This window comes from Ovis aries, chromosome 23 (genome assembly GCF_016772045.2).
Source record: "Ovis aries strain OAR_USU_Benz2616 breed Rambouillet chromosome 23, ARS-UI_Ramb_v3.0, whole genome shotgun sequence".
Taxonomy (NCBI): domain Eukaryota; kingdom Metazoa; phylum Chordata; class Mammalia; order Artiodactyla; family Bovidae; genus Ovis; species Ovis aries.
The window spans coordinates 38,216,185-38,234,962 of NC_056076.1; the positions used below are offsets into that span (position 1 = coordinate 38,216,185).

At 41.3% G+C, this 18,778-nt stretch overlaps 1 protein-coding gene across 15 annotated transcripts in view; it reads right to left on the reverse strand.

Annotated features, from left to right (window-relative positions):
- DLGAP1 (DLG associated protein 1) overlaps positions 1-18,778 on the reverse strand; it is a 791,650-nt gene that overhangs the window by 160,380 nt on the left and 612,492 nt on the right. The window lies entirely within an intron of this gene.

Genomic DNA, 18,778 nt, shown 5'->3' on the forward strand with positions numbered 1-18,778 from the left:
AATATAGTTCCCTGTACTATACAGTAGGACCTTGCTTATGCATTCTATATATAATAGTTTACCTCTGTTAATTTCAAACTCCCAATCCATCCCTCCCCCTGCCCCCCTTTACCTTCGGCAACCACAAGCCTATTCTCTCTGTCTGAGAACACAGCATTTTAAATCACTGTTCCCAAAGAGAGAATGATTAATCCTGTAATATATCACTAACATTGTAACTCCACAAGATGAATAAGCTCCAGGGATCTAATGTATAGCGCAGTGCACGTGTCCTATCACTCAGTCGTGTCTGACTCTTTGCGAGCCCGTGGACTGTAGCCCTGCAGGCTCCTCTGTCCATGGGATTCTCCAGGCAAGAACACTGGAGTGGGTTGCCATGCTCTCCAACCCAGGGATCGAACCCAGGTCTCCTGCATTGCAGGCTGATTCTTTACCACTGAGTCACCAATAACTACATAATAACAAATAAAATGGAAAACTTACTCAAGGGGCTCAGAGCAAGGCCCACGAAGAAGAATAAACCTGAAGAGAGATTATGCAGGCTGAGAAATTAAAAGAAAAGAATAAGGAAAAACATACAGAGCTTCAAAGATGGTGGGACACCATCAAACACACCAACATACATGTAATTGGAGTTCCAAAAGGAGAGGTAGAAAATACATTTGAAGAATTAGTGGCCAAAATCATCCCAAATCTGATGAAAACTCATATATCTAAGAAACTTAAAAAAACTCAAAGTACTATGAACTCAGTGAGACCCACACCTAACCATATCCTTGTAGAAGTGTCAAAAGACAAAGACAATGAGAAAATCTTGAAAGCAGAAAGAAATGACTCATCACTTACAGGGAATCATCAATAAGATTAAAAGCTGACTTCTCATCATAAATCAAGGATGCTAGAGGGCATTGAGATGAAATATTCCAAGTACTGAATGAAAAAGATGGTCAACAAAGAAGTCTATATAGAGAAAAACTATTTTTCAAAAAAGAAGTTAAGACATTCCCAGGAAAACAGACTGATTCATTGACAGCCACTTAGGGTCTTTTTGCAAACTTCTTTTGCAACACCATATTGTTCCTTAAACACTTCATTTCTCTTCTGTTTCTTAGAACTTTAACTTCATAAAGGGATCGGTCTCACCAACTGATCAGCCCCATCAGAGCAGCACAGCTTAGACACAGGAGCAGCTTCCACATTTTAAGATTCAGACTGAAGGAACAAACTCCCATAGGTCCCTTGTTGTGTTCTTTGTTGCTCTTCCTCCATAAATGCTTGACATGGGGAATGAATGTCAGCATTATTTCTGGGAGACATGACACTGCCAAGTGTTGTAGACCTTGCTATCTCAGAAGTCCAGGGTAAAAGGAAGATGAGGAAATAATCTTAGGGATTTTTCTTTGCTCCATTAGCTGCACTCGGTAGAGGAAAAAAACTGATATGGGTGGAGATTTGTTGACTGTTCTACTGGGAAGATTAGCAAAGAGCCACAGGCTGAGTATCTGCAAAGCCATATGCTAGAAGCTGGGATACTGCATTTTAGTTATAAAGTGGATCTTCTCCAAAATAAAGGTGCAGTTCTTCTGACAATAATTCATCAACCCTAGCAACTTTCAACATAAAATGCAGTTCTTACAGGGTGCCAAATATGTTGATCCATCATATTTAGGCTCTCCTGACACTTGGAAGGACATCCCAGGTAGTGCTAGTGGTAAAGAACTCACCTGCCAATGCAGGAGATGCAAGAGATTCAGGTTCCATCCCTGGGTCAGGAGGAGCCCCTGGAGAAGGGCGCAGAATTCCAAGAAAGATACTTGGAATTCAAACATTCTTTCCTATAGATTCTCGAGACTGTGCAACATTAGATTTAAAACAATACAAATCAGATGCCAACTATTCATAATGCTTGTGCTAGATGCTGCGGAGAACATGTGATTCCTGCCTTTGATAACGCCAGTCTCCAGACGGAGACAAATATGCCGAACAAACTTGAAGATAATCTGTGTTGTGCTTATAATAGGGCTTCCCAGTTGGTGTTAGTGGTAAAGAACCCACCTGCCAATGCAGGAGACATAGGAGATGCGGGTTTGATCCCTGGGTTGGGAAGATCCCCTGGAGGAAGGCACGGCAACGCCAGTATTCTTGCCTGGAGAATGCCATGGACAGAGGAGCCTGGTGGGCTACAGCCCATGGGGCCACAGAGCTGGATACAACTGAAGCGACTTAGTACACAAACATGTATTTATAATAAGTGTTCAAGAAAGAAGCAAGAAGAAGGTAGCAAAGAAGAGACTCATTTGGAGTAGAGGTATTAGGAAAAGCTTTGGAGAGAGGACAGCTTGGAGTCTCTCAGACCCTGACAGCCTGTCATCAGGTAAGAGTGAGCCAGACAGAAGTCATTCCAGACCCAGGGAGCAAAAACTTGGAGGCTCAGGGCAGAGGACAGTGCCCAGGAAGCTGATACGTACAGAGCTGAGCCTGCTCTCATCAGAGGCTTATAGCAGTTGTAACTGCCTGCTGGCCAGTCTCCCCCATAAAACTGTGGGTTCTGGAAGGCAGCGACCACATCTGGGGTCATGGGATTATATGGAATCATCACTGTGTTTCCAAAGCATAGCACAGTGGCTGGCATACATTGTTGTTGTTCAGTTGCCAAGTCATGTCCAACTCTTTGCAACCCCATGGAATGCAGCACACCAGGCTTCCCTGTCCTTCACTGTCTCCTGGAATTTGTTCAGATTCATGTCCATTGAGTCAGTGATGCCATTCAACTATCTCATCCTCTGTCATCTCCTTCCCCTCCTGCCCTCAATCTTTCCCAGCATCAGGGTCTTTTCCAATGAGTTGGCTCTTTGCATCATATTATTAGATCTCCTTAAAAATTTGTTGAATAAGTGTGAGGGGGGTAGTGTGGAGAGTCTGAAATCCACCAAGGCACTGTGACAAGAAACCCAGTAAGACCCTGATGAGGACCTGAAGAGAATCAAGGCACCATGGAAGGTGAAGACTTGGGGGACGGGTAGGTCCCTTTGGAGATCTATTCCTGATGGAAAGTGTTAGTCACTCAGTCGTGTCCTACTCTTTGCGACCCCATGGACTGTGTAGCCTGCCAGGCTCCTCTGTCCATGGCATTATCCAGGCAAGAATACTGGAATGGGTTGCCATTTCTTTCTCCAGGGGATCTTCCCCACCCAGGGATCAAACCCAGGTCTCCCGCATTGCAGGCGGATTCTTTACCGTCTGAGCCACCAGGGAAGCCCAAGCAGGACAGTAACTCCTCTCATCATGTTATACAGACTATAGTCAGACCCAGGGGAATTGATTTCTCTCTTTGGGAGCAGTAAGGAAAGAACCTTTCTTAATATTCAGATGTGCCCAGCAGGGTTTTATTGATGGCTGACTGAGGATACAGTGCTTCATACACAAAGAATTGCTTCAAAGACTTGCATGCAGGAATTTGGGAGCTCTGGTATGCTTTCAGCATCCGAGGAGGTCTGTGTGAGTACGCAGTACATGTCCATGAAGGCAGATCCCGCCTAGAACTGAACAGCAGCTGCAGCACGGGGCTCTTTTGCTTTCTTGGGTTCCGGGTAGTCAGTTTTATAAAAACAAGTCTTCCCTGGTGGCAAAATGATTCCTACAATTCTCTTCCCTTTAGCTTGATTAGGACCAAAATGATCACTAAATTGATAAAAATAATTCAGAGAGAAATGAGATTGGTGGAGTGGCAGTTGCCCTTAGTGGACTTCCCTGGTGGCTCAGTGGTAAAAAATCCGTCTACTATGCAAGAGACCAGGATGCGATCAAGCAGTTTCACAGCGGGGAACTTGCTCTGCTGAACTTGGCTCCATGTTATAACAAGCTGGCTTTGAATCTCAGTTGGCTCCATGGTACTGGGGAAGCCACACTTCCTCCTTGTTTAAAATAGAGAACATTACTGCCTTATAGAGCTGTGAGCATTTTTCTTTCTCTTGGCAGCACCGCATGGCATGCCTGCATTCATGCTAAGTCCCTTCAGTCGTTTCTGACTCTTTGTGACCCTATGGACTGTAGCCCGCCAGGCTCCTCTGTCCATGGGACTCTCCAGGCAAGAATACTGGAGTAGGTGTGTGTGTGCTTAGTTGCTCAATCATGTCTGCCTCTTTGCGATCCCATGGACTGTAGCCTGCCAGGCTCGTCCATGGGATTCTCCAGGCAAGAATACTGGAGTGGGTTGCTATGCCCTCCTCCAGGGAGTCTTCCCGACCCAGGGATCGAACTCATGTCTCTTATGTCTCCTGCATTAGGCGGGTTCTTTATCACTAGCGCCACCTAGGAAGTCCACCGCATGGTATATGGGATCTTAATTCCCCACCCAGGGATGAAACCCTCAGCCCCTGCATTGGAAGGCAGAGTTTTTTTTTTTTTTTTTTTTCTATTGAGAAATTTTATTTAGGTCTAACCTAACATCTAGAGGACTTCCATGCGATTCCATCTTTTCCCAGAATGAGATTCCAAACTGCACTTCTAGGAGAGGGATTTGGAGAGTTGGGTTTTGCTATTTAAATTGGGATCACATTAATTATTAGCAGACAAAAGACCTTTCTCTGCTGGACTTAACCACCTTAACTAAGGAAAGTCCCTTAGAGCTGTGAGGATTTACTGGATAATTAGCCTCTCTCTCTCATCATGGCAAATATAAATAACATAAAACCCACCATTTCAACCATTTTTTGGTTTGTTTTTTAATTCGAATTGGAAGATAATTGCTTTATGATATTGTGTTTGTTTCTGCCATACATCAACATGAATCAGCCACAGGTATACATATGTCCACTCCCTCTTGAACTTCCTTCCCGCATCCCATCCTCTCCCACCCCTCTAGGTTGTCACAGAGCACTGGGTTGAGCTCCCTGCATCACACAGCAAATTCCCACTGGCTATCTGTTTTGCGTGTGGTGATGTGTATGTTTCCATGCTCCTCTCTCAATGCGTCCCGCCCTCTCCTTCCCCCGCTGTGTCCGCAGGTCTGTTCTCTGTGTCTGCGTCTCCATTGCTGCCCTGCAAATAGGTTCATCAGGACCATCTTTCTAGATTCCAAACACGTGTTAATATACAATATTTGTCTTTCTCTTTCTGACTTACTTCACTCTGTACCCTAGGCTTTGGGTTCATCCCTCATTATCACTGACTCAAATGTGTTCTTTTTTATAGCTGAGTAATATTGATGCTTTTGAACTGTGGTGTTGGAGAAGATTCTTGAGAGTCCCTTGGACTGCAAGGAGATCCAACCAGTCCATTCTAAAGGAGATCAGTCCTGGGTGTTCTCTGGAAGGAATGATGCTAAAGCTGAAATGCCAATACTTTGACCACCTCATGTGAAGAGTTGACTCATTGGAAAAGACCCTGATGCTGGGAGGGATTGGGGGCAGGAGGAGAAGGGGACAACAGAGGATGATGTGGCTGGATGGTATCACCGACTCCATGGACAGGGGTTTGGGTGAACTCGGGAGTTGGTGATGGACAAGGAGGCCTGGCGTGCTGCAATTCATGGTGTCGCAAAGAGTTGGACACGACTGAGCGACTGAACTGAACTGCACTGAATATTCCATCGTCCATTTTTAAGTGTGCAGTTGGGCAGCATTAAGAACTTTTACAGTGTTGTACAACTGTCACCATCATCTAACCACAAAACCGTGTCATCATCCTAAACTGAAACTCTGTACCCATTAAACACTAACTCCCCATCCTTCCTTCCCTGACCTTCTTACTTTCTGTCTCTATGAGTTTGACGACTCTTAAGTAACTCACATAAGTGGAATCATAGTGTTTGTCTGGCTTGTTTTGCTTAGCATAATGTCTTCAAGGTTCATCCATGTTGCAGCATGTATCAGAATTTCCTTGCTTTAATATTACTTATTAATATTCCATCATTCTATTCACCACATTTTGTTTATTCATTCATCCATTAACAGACACTTGGATTGCTTCTACCTGTTAGCTATTGTGAATAACACTGCTATAATCCAAGTGTACCAGTATCTGTTTGAGTCCCTGCTTTCAATTCTTTTGAGTAGAAAGTAGAGATCTTACTTTAACAGAAGTACTTAACTTTTCTATTTCATTTCTTAGCAATTAAGCTACCAGCAATGTTGGGGACCAACATAATAAAAACAGACTGTCATTATTTTTCCTCCAAAAAGATACTCTATTGATCATTTAAGGTAAGTTTTAGGGACACACAATAATGTAGTATTTCAGGAACTATTATTGTTATGGCTGAAAACAGAAAAATACTTCTATTGTTTGGTGAAAAGTAAGTAATAAATCTGAGTATAATGTTACTGCTCTAGTGATTGCAAAACAGTAATGTAATTAAAACTTGATACAGTAACATTGAGACTAAATTGGATTGCCATGATTAAGACATCCAGGAAAATAATTCTACAAGCGGTTAGAGATTACAGAAAGACTGTTGACAGGAGTGTCAGTCTATGAACCGGTTAAGGAAAGAAATAATGTCATCACTAAGGAAGACGGGATGACAATTCAAATGTACTAGTTAGTAAAGAGCCCTCATTCTTAGGAGGGATGTAAATGCTGCTTTGAGCTGAAGGGAGAGTGTTTCTTTCAATTTAAAAAGTGTCGGGGCAAAAGCAGTGTTCTTACACAGATGTAAGCTGACATTGACAAATCGGAGTCAGTAAAGCCTGTGTGAACGTCTTCTGATAGATTTTCTCATAAAGTGCTTCACATTCTGACTTAACTTGAGGAAGAGAAAAACGCAACTAAAGACAGTCTTAAATAATTCTTTTAGTGTTGGTTTTCTTCTAATCCCCCTTGTTGGATGCTCTGTGTCTACGCTCACTTCTAGCCTCTCAAAAGGTCTCAAAGAAGACCTCCCTCCCGTCCACGTGTCAGCCTTCAGTTGTTTAGAACACAGGTGTCAAGCCCTAGCTAAGCCTCCCTTCTCCTGGTGACACGCCCTCCTTCATCTGGTCCTTGTATGTCAAGATTTGTAGGCGCTCCACTACCTTGATAACTCATCTCTAAAGTAGGTCCAATTTGTTATTTTTTGACAACAGAGTACCTGGAACCAAACTCAACCTTTCAAATATGGGCTGACAAGAGTGGAATACAGAATGGCTATTGCTTTCTGTCCTGTAGAAAATCATCTTGGGGTGAAGTCTAAAAAGCTTTGCACTTATTGTTTGGTTTATAGTCACCCTGTTGGCTTCTGGTAAGCTTCCTTTGGACAACTTTTATTTATTTATTATTTTTTAAACTTATTATTTTGTATTGGAGTATAGCTGATTAACAATGTCGTGATAGTTTCAGGTAGACAGCAAAGGGACTCAGCTATAGATATATATGAGTCCCCCAGACTCCCTTCTCATCCAGGCTGCCACATAACATTGAATAGAGTTCCATGTGCTATACAGTAGGACCCTGTTGGTTATCCATTTTAAATGTAGCAATGTGTACATGCCTTTGGACAGCTTTTAGATCTTCACCTCAAAGGATGTTAAGTCATTACGATTTTTGATCCTTTTCTTCCTGTGAAATTGACACCAAGGTTTATCTTGCCAACCCCATACAATATATGCAATATATGGGCTCTATTCCTTTTTTTTGGTTGCACTGGGTCTTCATTGCTGTGAGTGGGCTTTCTCTAGTTGCAGCGAGTGGAGCTATTCTTGGTTGCAGTGACAGGCTTCTCACTGTGATGGCTTCTCTTGTTGTGGAGCACAGGATCCAGGCTGCGTGGGTTTTAGATGTTGCGGCACACAAGCTCAGTAGTTGAGGCACATAAGCTCAGTAGTTGCGGCACACAAGCTCAGTAGTTGCAGATCGAGGGCTTAGTTGTTCCACAGCACGTGGAATCTTCCCGGAACAGGGATCAAATCCACGTTGGCAGGTAGATTCCCATCCACTGTGCCACCAGGGAAGTCTGTACCAGCTATTCTTGCTAGCTGTGTCATCAGCAAATATAACAGAAGCAAGTGTAATAAAACCCCAAGTCAGTGAGTGTTACAAAGTTCTCTGCTTTACCTACAATGTCTTATTCAGCTAGCACACCAATATTATGAATCGTTCTAACAGTTATGAAGCATTATTATTCCTGTTTTGTAGATGAGGAAACTGAGGCTGATGAGTTTGTAAACTTAGAATTGGAAGCTTGGCCTATCTAATTTCTGTCATCTTAACTACCTTGTGGCTTCCCCATAAGCGTGCCACGTATTTCCTCACCCCATCACCTGTAAAATTATTGACTAGGATTGGGCAAATCCATTGTCTTTGGAATTGGCTCAGTCCATTAACAGCACAGTCTTTGCTAGGCTCTTTATCATGTACTTCTGTGACCCAGCCCATGCTTCTGTGATGTCAGTTTTTTCCTGCAAGCCTATTGGGATCTACTGTGTAAATGTTTTAAATGCAGTTCCATTCCTCTGATATGTCTCAACCAGTTCAGGGAGGAAAAATATAGGCAGTCCTGTATGTTCCTTTCTAGTCAGTCTATGCTGGCTCCTTCTTTTCTAAGTCATCATAAACCATCTGTTTAAAAATCCATTCTGAAGTTGCCCCACAGATTTACATTAGATCAACTATCTGAAATTTTTAGAACCCTCTCTTTAGAAAACTGAGATAATATTTACTTCTTTTCTGGCACTTTCCCTATGGTTCCTAAAATATTACCAATATTGATTCTATAATTACATCTGCATTCCTTTAGATGGAAATTAAATTTTCTTGGCTTTATGTATTTGCTTTTTATTTGTGGCAGTTACCTAGTTTTGGTTCTAAGCTGGGCTTAGGTAGTTGGCCATATTCTTTTTGCATGCCCAATTCAATTAAGTTTTAACTCAGAAAGCTATTATGTATTGGGGAAGTATATTGTAACCAAATGTAAACATGGTTCCTACACATTAGGGCTGCTTCTCACCTATGCAGTACTTCTGTACAAATTAGGAAAAGATGCCCCTTTCTCAGATAAAAAAGTGCTTAGATAATTATATTATGGTGTAACAGGAATAATTTATGGTAGATGCCACCCTAACTTGCCTCTTTGGCTTTAGCTACATGATACAAATGCTCACAGTTTGACCCAATCTCACATCAGACAGAACTATTTTAGACAATGACTGCTGTGACTGGAGGCACGGTTTCCACACTTCACTCAGACTGGTAAGAATGATGATTCCAATACACTGTGATAAGTTATAATTCCTAAAACTACCACTGAAAAAGCTATACAAGAAGATACACTAAAAAATCACTATCGATAAATCAAAATGGAATTCTGAAAAATATTCAAGTTTCCCCCAACAAATCAGGAAAAAACCCAGGGAAACAAAAAAGTTAAAACTAACCGGAAAATCAGAAAATTAAGAAAATCAAATGGAAGCCTTAAATCCTAAGATGGTAATTAAATTAAATGTAACTAGTTGAATGCCTGAATTAAAAGAGTTGCAGGCAGGATTAAAAAACATGACCCAACTATAAGTTGTCTAATGATGAACCTAGACAGCATATTAAAAAGCAGAGACATCACTTTGCTGACAAAGGTTCCTATAGTCAAAGCTTTGGTTTTTCCAGTAGTCATGTATGGACATGAGAGTTAGACCATAAAGAAAGCTGAACACTGAAGAACTGATGCTTTTGAACTGTGGTGTTGGAGAAGACTCTTGAGAGTCCCTTGGACTGCAAGGAGATCAAACCAGTCAATCCTAAAGGAAATCAACCCTGAATATTCATTGGAAGGATTGATACTGAATCTGAAGCTCCAATAATTTGGCCACCTGAGCTGAAGAGCTGACTCATTGGAAAAGGCCCTGATGTTGGGAAAGATTGAGGGCAGGAGGGATAGGGAGCAACAGAAGATGAAATGGTTGGATGGTAGGCATCACTGACTCGGTGGATGTGAGTTTGAGAAAACTCTAGGAGATAGTGAAGGACAGGGAAGCCTGGCGTGCTGCAGTCCATGGGGTCACAAAGAGTCGGACACGTGTGAGCGACTGAACAGCAGAAAGAAGGAACATACTTCAAATATAAAGATACAAACTGAAAACAAAAAGAGAAAAAGTTGTACTATGCAAACATTAATCAAAGGAAAACAATAGTGACTCTATGTCAGATAAAGAAATTTTACAGGTAAAATTCTTCATCCGGTAAAGAAAATGGCCAGAGGCAGAGAGGGATATTATATAGTGGTTAAAGAGTTGATACATCAAGAAGACAGTCCCAGATATGTATGAATTAAATGACAGAATTGCAAAATAAGTGAAAAACTGAAAGAATTGAGTGAGAGAAAAATCTATCATTATAGTTAGAGACTTCAATAACCACTTTTCATCAATTGATAGAGCAACTTGACAAAATCAGCAAGGATATATTAATACTACTAGAGGAACTCAACTCTATCAACCAAGAGTCAAACTGACATTTAGAGAATCCTTCATCCAAGAAGAGCACACGACACGTTCTTTCCAAGTATTCATGGGACATATATAAATGTAGACCATATTCTGGGCCATAAAATGAAGCTTCCACCAATTAAAAAAAATTGATATCATATACAGCATGCCCTCTGATCACAGTGGAGCTGCATGAGAACTGAAAAACAGAAAGACAACAACAGTATCTCTAAACACATGGAAGCTAAACACCTAAAGCTAAATAACTTACGGATCTAAGAGGAAGCTTCTGTGGAAACCTAAAAATACACTGGACTGAAGGGAAATGGAAATACAACATATCAAATTTTGTGGGGACATAGCTGAAGCAGTGCAGAGAGGAAAATCAATGGCACTTTTGTGGGGGCATAGCTGAAGCAGTGCAGAGAGGAAAATCGATGGCACTAAATGCCTAAGTCGGACAAGAAGAAAAGCCTCAAACTGATAAGTTTTACCGCCCGAATCTTGAAAAGAGCAAAATAAACTCGAAAAAAGGAAGAGGGACTTCCCTGGTGGTCCAGTGGATAGGATATCACCTTCCAATGCAAGGGGGTGCAGGTTCAATCCCTGGTCGGGGAGCTAAGATCCCGAATGCCTCGTGGCCAGAAAACCAAAACATGAAAAAAAAAAAAAAAACCACCAGAAACAATACTGTAACAAATTCAATAAAGACTAAAAATGGTCCATGTCAATTCTTATAAAAGGAAGAAAATTATAGCGATTAGGGCAAAAATCAGTGAAATTGAAAAGAGAACAATATAGAAAATCAGTGAAATAAAGAGCTGATTCTTTGAAAAGATCAATAAAATCGACAAACTCCTGCCTAACAATGAATAAAAGAAGACACAAATCACCATTATGAGGAATGAGACAAAGTACATCACTACAGACATAAAAATGATAACAAAGGCATATTATGAATGACTGTACACAGATAAATTAGACAGTTTAGATGAAATGGACCAATTCTTTGAAAAACACAAAGGACCAAGTTCACCAAATATTAAACAGTCAACAGAGCTGTAACTCATAAATATATCAAATTTTTAATTAAAAACTCACCCCCAAAAAATATCCGGCCCAGGTGTTTTCACAGGAGAATTCTACCAAAATTTAAAACCAAATTAAAACCAATTATACAAAATCTTTTCTAGAAAACAGAAGGGAAGTTAATGTTTCCTGACTCATTTTATGAAGCTAGCATTACCCTGATACCCAAAGCAGAAAAAACCACAGATCTTGTGAATAAAGACAGAAATGTCCTTAACGAAATGCTGGCAAATAGAATTCAGCAACATATATAAAGAATTATATACCAAGAGCAGGTCAAATTTATTTTACTTAGATGGGGTATTCTACTTGCAGAGATGCAAGGCTGGTTTAAGAAAATCAGTCAATGTAATCCACCTTATTAATAAGCTAAAGGGGGGAAAATTACACAATCTTACCGACTGATGCAGAAAATGCATTTGACAACAACTCATTCGTTATAAAACCTCTCAGAAAAATAGAAATAAAAGGGAACGCCCTCAATTTGACAAAGATTATCTACAAAAAACCTACAGCTAGCAACAAGGCAAGGATGTCCACTCACCATTCTTACTCAACGTTGTGCCAGAAGTCCTAGCCAGTGCGGTAAGGAAACAAAAAGCATCCACATTAGGACAGAAGAAATAAAACCGTCCCTACTGTGGGTGACATGATTGCCAACACAGAAAACCCCAAGGAATCTGCCAAAAATTCCTGAGCTAGTAAGTTAATTTAGCAAAGTCACAGGATATAAGACGCTACAAAAATCAACTGTATTTCTAAATACCAGCCTGAACATATGGACACTGAAAGTAGATATGCAACACCATTTACAATCACTTTAAAATACTTAGGTGTAGTCTGACCACATGTTGTAAACAGAACATGTGCAGGACTTGCATACTGGAAACTAAGCAACACTGATCAGAGAAATCGAAGAAGATCTAGATAAATCCAGACGCAGACCATGTTTAGGAATTTAAATACGGAACATAGTCAAGATGCCAATTTCCCCCAAATTGATGTGCAGATTTAATGCATTTCCTATCAACATCACATACTTTTGTGGATATAGACAAGACTGTTCTAAAATTTACACGGAAAGTTAAAGAAACTAGAATAGCTAAAATAATCTTTAAGAGTAAAGTGAGATTTACTCTACTATTTTTGTCGGGAGTTTGACATAGAGATCAATGGAACAGAATGGAGAATCTAGAAATAAACTGACAGAAATATGTCCAACTGATTTTGCCAAAAGTGCAAAAACAATTCAAGGAGGAACTATAGCCTTTTCATAAATGGTGTTGGAGTAAACATCCATCGATATTTACTTTGAACTTTAAGTCTCGCACCTTACACAAGAATAAACTAAAAATGGATCCTGGACTTCAGTGTAAAGTAGACTTTTAGGGGGAAAAAAACATTAAAGAAAATCTTTGGGGTTCTAGCCTAGGTTCTTAGATTTGACACAAATCAAAAGCTTCTCCTCTGTGAAAGACTATCAAAGTAAAAAAAAAACAAAACCAAGCTAGACATGAGAAAATATTTGAACATCACACATAAGACAAAGAACTTACAGTTTCTATAAAAAAAGGTACATTTAAAACCCAACCCCAAAAGCCCAATCAGCAAATGGGCAAAAGATGGAAAGAGACATTTCACAAATAAGCCCAAGAAAAAAGTCAACATCAAAAGCCACTGAGGAAACGAGAATGAAATCCATGAGAAAGCCCTACACACCAATCAGAATGACTAATATAAGAAAAAATAATGACCACAAATACTGATGAGGATTTAAAGAAACAGAATCACTCATGGATTGCTCGTGGGAATATAAAATGGTGCAGCCACTCTGAAAAATAGTATGACAGCTCCTTCAAACTGAAACATGCAACTATTATATGACTAACGACTGTATTCCCGGGAATTTATCTTAGAGAAATGAAGCCTACATTCCCTGAAAAGCCTCCACGGAAATGTTATCACAGCTTTATCCATAATAAACTGGGAACAGCCCAGATGTCCTTCAACAGCTGAATGACTATAAACCAACTGTGATACACCCTTATCACGCAAGACCACTCAGCACAGCCTGCAGGAATCCTCGGAGCATGGTGAAAGGTTTTGTATTTTGCCTACGTTGGCATCCTGGTTGTGATATTGTACTGTAGTTCTGCGAGATGTTTTCATCAGAGGAAACTGTGTAAAGGGGTCAGGGGATCTCCCTGCATTATTTTTATTACTATATGGGAATCTACACTATGCCAAGGTAAAAGTTTAATTAAAAAATAATTCCACCCTCAGACAACGAATGGGTTAGAATGTAGAAGAAACTAATGTGATTTCTCACCTAGTCCAAAGCTGAATGTTGGAACTATGTTCACACCTGAGAATAAGGAGAACCAAGTTAATCTCCAGATTTTTAAACTTCTGCCATGACGAAGCAGGGTCTGTGTCTGTAGCAATGAGTAATGCATGCCTTAAGCATGTACTTGTGATACAGCAAGTCCATTTCTGGGTGTTTACCCGAAGAAAATGAAAACACTAATTTGAAAAGATACATGCACACTTATGTTCACTGCAGCATTACCCACAATACCAACCTAAGTGCCCATCAACAGATGAATGGATAAAGATGTATCCATTATATATATACACACACACACACACATATACACAATGGAATACTACTCAGCCAGAAAAAGGAATGAACCTGCCAATTGCCACGAAAATGAATGGATCTAGAGGGTACTATGCTAAAATGAAATGTTACACAGGGAAAGACAAATACCATCTGATTTCTTTTATATGTGGAGTCTTAAAAAACAAAGGAACAAGCAAATCAAAACAGAGATAGATGCAGAGATAGATACAGAGATACAGAGAACAAATGGGTGGTTGTCAGAGGGGAGGGGAGTGGAGGGTTGGGTGACAAAAGTGAAGGGGATTACAAGTACAGACTTCCAGTTATAAAATAAATAAGTCACAGGGATGTAACATACCACATACGGAATGGTGGTGGTGGTTTAGTCGCTAAGTCGTGTCTGACTCTTGTGATCCCATGGACTGTAGCCTGCCAGGCTCCTCTGTCTATGGGATTCTCCAGGCGAAAATACTGGAGTGGGTTGCCATTTCCTTCTCAAGAGGATCTTCCCTACCTAGGAATTAAATCTGAGTCTCCCACACTGCAGGCAGATTCTTTACCGACTGAGCTATGAGGGAAGCCCCTACATACGGAATAATATTGTAATATAGTCAATAATATTGTAATAACTTTGTACTTTGTACACTGAGGGATGGTTACTAGACTTTAGCATGGTGATCAACTTGTAATGCATATAAATACCAAGAATGTACTCATGGGTGTGGGCTCGAGGGCTGCTTAGGCACCATTGTCTGAGGTTTCTTGACTATTCCATCTCCCTGTGGAGTGGGTCAGCGCTGTGGTCAGGGGAAAGGGAGGTAGGCAGGAGTCGAGGGGCAGAGGGACCGTCCTCTTTCTCGGACTCTCTGGAAGATGCAGGTAGTTTCTAGTAACTGGATTCTGTTTCTCTGCCCGCTGCCGTTTCAACGCTTCACTGGCCACTACCATTATAGCCACACTGATGCCTTAATTGAGACATGAAAAAGATGAGGGGACCACAGGAAAAGCACTTGAAATACAGTATTTTTTTAAAAAAAATTTTATTTTTAAATTTTGCCCTGTCCAAAGTACCATGTAGGATATTATTTCCCCAATCAAGGATGCAACCCACATCCCCGGCATTGAAAGTGTGGAGTCTTATCACTGGAGTGCCAGGGAAGTCCTTAAAACACAATTTCCATGTCTCATGAAACGCACAGGAATGAGCATTCATTGGCTATGCTTTACATCTGCTTTAGCTATAGAAATACAATGGTTCTGAAACTCATATTTAGAGAGAAAGTAACTACCCACTCATCTGAACAAAAAGGGAAAAAAAAAAAAACGTTTTTCAGGAAATGTGAAGAATCATTAACTTCACAGATTCTGCACAGAAAGCATAATTGCCTACAATACAAGGCAGAAACACACTCTAAAGCATTTGTGAGCAAAATGGAGACATGGGCCATTAATCCTTTATCATCAGAATCAAACAGTACTCAAATGACCACATGGACTGTGACTAAATCAATTAGGTACAAAGATGGTAATAATTAGGGCTGTTAGCAGTCAAAAGCTCTCCCAGAAATGTGCTTAGATGTTGAAAAGACGACTTCTATCCACTTTTATTACCTTTGTGCTGCAGTAAATTATAGTAATTTCTTACGCCTTGAGTGAGGGAAAATGGGAAGATAATATTCAGCTTACTGAGGATGGTTTAACTTTTCTACAGACAAGCACTGAACAATCATTTACCTACACATAATGAGGGATATAAAGCTTTCTGGTCAAAATGTACTCTGTTATGGTAGTAACATAATAGAGTATGCATATTCTGCCTCGGAAAATCCCAAGATTCTGATAAGCAATGTGTCGGAAGCAAAGAGCCAGAGGATTAGACAATGCATAAACAAAGCTCCCTTTAACAGATGCTGCTGTTGGGACAGCTAAGACTTGCCTCCTGTCCCTTTCCCAACCCCTGAAGGGCCTTTCTCCCCTCTGGGTCTTTATTAGTTGGCTTTTGTCGCTCCTCTTCTGAAAAAGACACTTATTTTCTGTTCTGCTCTTTCCTATGCCCAGCGTCCACTTGGAGGAAAGAGTGAGTCTATTCCCAAGGAGACCTTCGCAGACCACCAGGCGAGTCAGTCCCGGGGAGCGCCTGCAGGGGGCGGTCGACACCGTGGAATGAGCAGACGGCGCTGGCTGCCCTAGGGGTCCCGGACCTGCTGCAGGACAGGCCTGGGAGATCAATATGCAAGAAAGGAAAATCCAAGGTAATCCGCTCAAATCAAGTTGTTAAATGTTTGCCTTTGGTGACCTCTAAGAATCAAAGGTGGTCGGGGGCCTGGAGTGATGGCGGGGGTGGGGGTTCATCTTTTCTAAGGCTCTCACTGCACATATGTGCAGTTGAGGCTCAGAGGAGGCCTGTGGTGTAACCAGCTAATTAGTAGCACTGCTGATGCAAGAACTGAGGTTGACTAACAGCCTGGACCCTTTAAGAGATTCCCGGCGGCCCCTGTCTGTATTTATTTACAAGATAAATATCTAAAGTAAAAAGAACACTCTCCACTTCTGAGTTTTCATTTCTAGGAGTGAAGCTGAAAGTGGCGAAGCTTATTAGGGGGGAAATAGGCACTAATTTGAAATAAGATAGGATTATGAATACATTGCACTATCTGTTTATGTTATAACAGCCATAGGCTCTGATGGTAAAAACAGTTAATAAGCTTGCTTTTTAAAAATCTTGCTGTATTGCCTGTTTTATTTACTTTTATCGAAACAAGGAGTCTTTTCTGGTGAATCACACGTTTATGGGGTCATTTGGGAGTTCTGGTATTATTTTCACCTGCTCTTCTCTTTCTAAGCTCCACTGCAGAACAATTAATTTAGGTTCCCAGGGTATTTTCAAAAGCAAGCTGCTCAAAATGTGGTTCTAGGACCAGCATCACCTGGGAGCTTGTTACAAATGCAGAGTCCCAGGCCCACCTGAGGTTTATTGCATCTGCATGTCAGCGGGATTCCAGGCGATTCTTGACGTGCACTACAGCCTGGAGAGGACAACTGTATCACTCCAGCACTACCTCGCAGAGCCCTTACTTCATTGTTCCGTAGGCTGACCTGGGCTCCTAGTCCTTAACCTGGGTGTTCCTGCCAAGAATGAGCGTTCAGCATCTTCTGTTTAAAAGAAGAGCATCACTTGTGCTTTAAAATGAGGCGGGAAGAGTAATGGAGTGGAGTTTGTGGTGCGTTCCTGTGGATTCCTTAATGGGACTTTATTTTATGTGGAAGGGCACTGTGTTGATAGCTATATAAGAAAAGTTTAAAAGTCCTCATATGCAATTCATAGAAGCTAATAAACCAGTTTCTTGGTCGACGCTGGTCCTAGTACTTGACTCATTCCTAATGAGTTGGGGTCTGGACAGCCTCATAAACCCTGTCAGCTCCCCAGACAGAAGGACTCATGGTGAGGAACCTGTGCTTGCACAGACCATAGCTTCTCATCATTTTCGTTTCTTCCCACCACCAAGTCTAGAGTTGTGTTCTCTATTCAACACGTGCCTAACTATCCTTGCCAGCAATAACACTAGATAAATATTTATTGAGCCTCCCCCGCCCCACCATGCATAAAGTACTGTTGGATCAAAATGTTTTCCTAATTAGTTAAAATAGCTGATGTTGGACTGCTAGTCAGTGCCAAGGGTGTAGGCCGAAGGGCATATTTAGATGAGTTTTTCTGATGTCCCTGTTCTATAGGTGAAATCACATATCCATTTGCTTCTTCATATATCTCCAGGGAGTTATCAATTTGGGAGACAAATGAGTTACTGCATTATAGTGCTGTCAGACTCAAGCATTTTGGAATTTGTGGAATTAAACTCATGCTGGCTTGCTTATCTTCTGTGTCTAGAAAATTGATGATGTAAATGTTGGAATGCTTAGAAGGATACACTTTAGAAGTGTGGTTTACCACATGACTTCAAGTCTTGGAGTTTGAGTGCTGGAGAAGAAGCTTCCACAGAGTAGATTGGGGTTTTCCAGAACCATTCACATCCTCACTGGCCAGTTCCCCTGGCAGGTGGCCGCTGCCAGGTCTCTCCTTTGGGAGGCCTGGTTCTGCCTAGGCAGCCAGTGCCATCAACTGGAGGGGGTACCTTAGAGACCAGGTGTGGATCACCAGGGTGCTTGTGGGCAGTGATGGAAGCAAGGTCCACTGTGCCCTGTTGCAAATTCGAGAGAGACGGATGATACAGCTATGGATGAATAACAGTTTCTTTGCTTTTCATCTTCATTTATTTCTGGCTGCACTGTGTCTTTGTTGCTGTGCATGGGTAGTTGTGGCGAGTGGGGGCTGCTCGCTAGCTGTGGTGTGAGGGCTTCTCACTGGGGTGGCTTCTCTTGTTGTGGACACAAGCTTTAGGTGCGCGGGCTTCGCAGGCTTCGGTACTTGCAGCGCTAGAGTTTCGACATGAGACTCTAGAGCATGGGCTTAGCAGTTTTGCACAGGCTTAGCTGCCCCAAGGCAATGGAATCTTCCCAGACCAGGGATTGAAACATTGTCCCCTGTATTGGCAGGTGGATTCTTATCCACTGGAGCACCAGGGAAGTCCTATTTTAAAAATGTTTTAGAATTGAACTACAGTTGACTTACAATATTGTGTTAGTTTTAAGTGATTCAGTTATATGTATATATGTA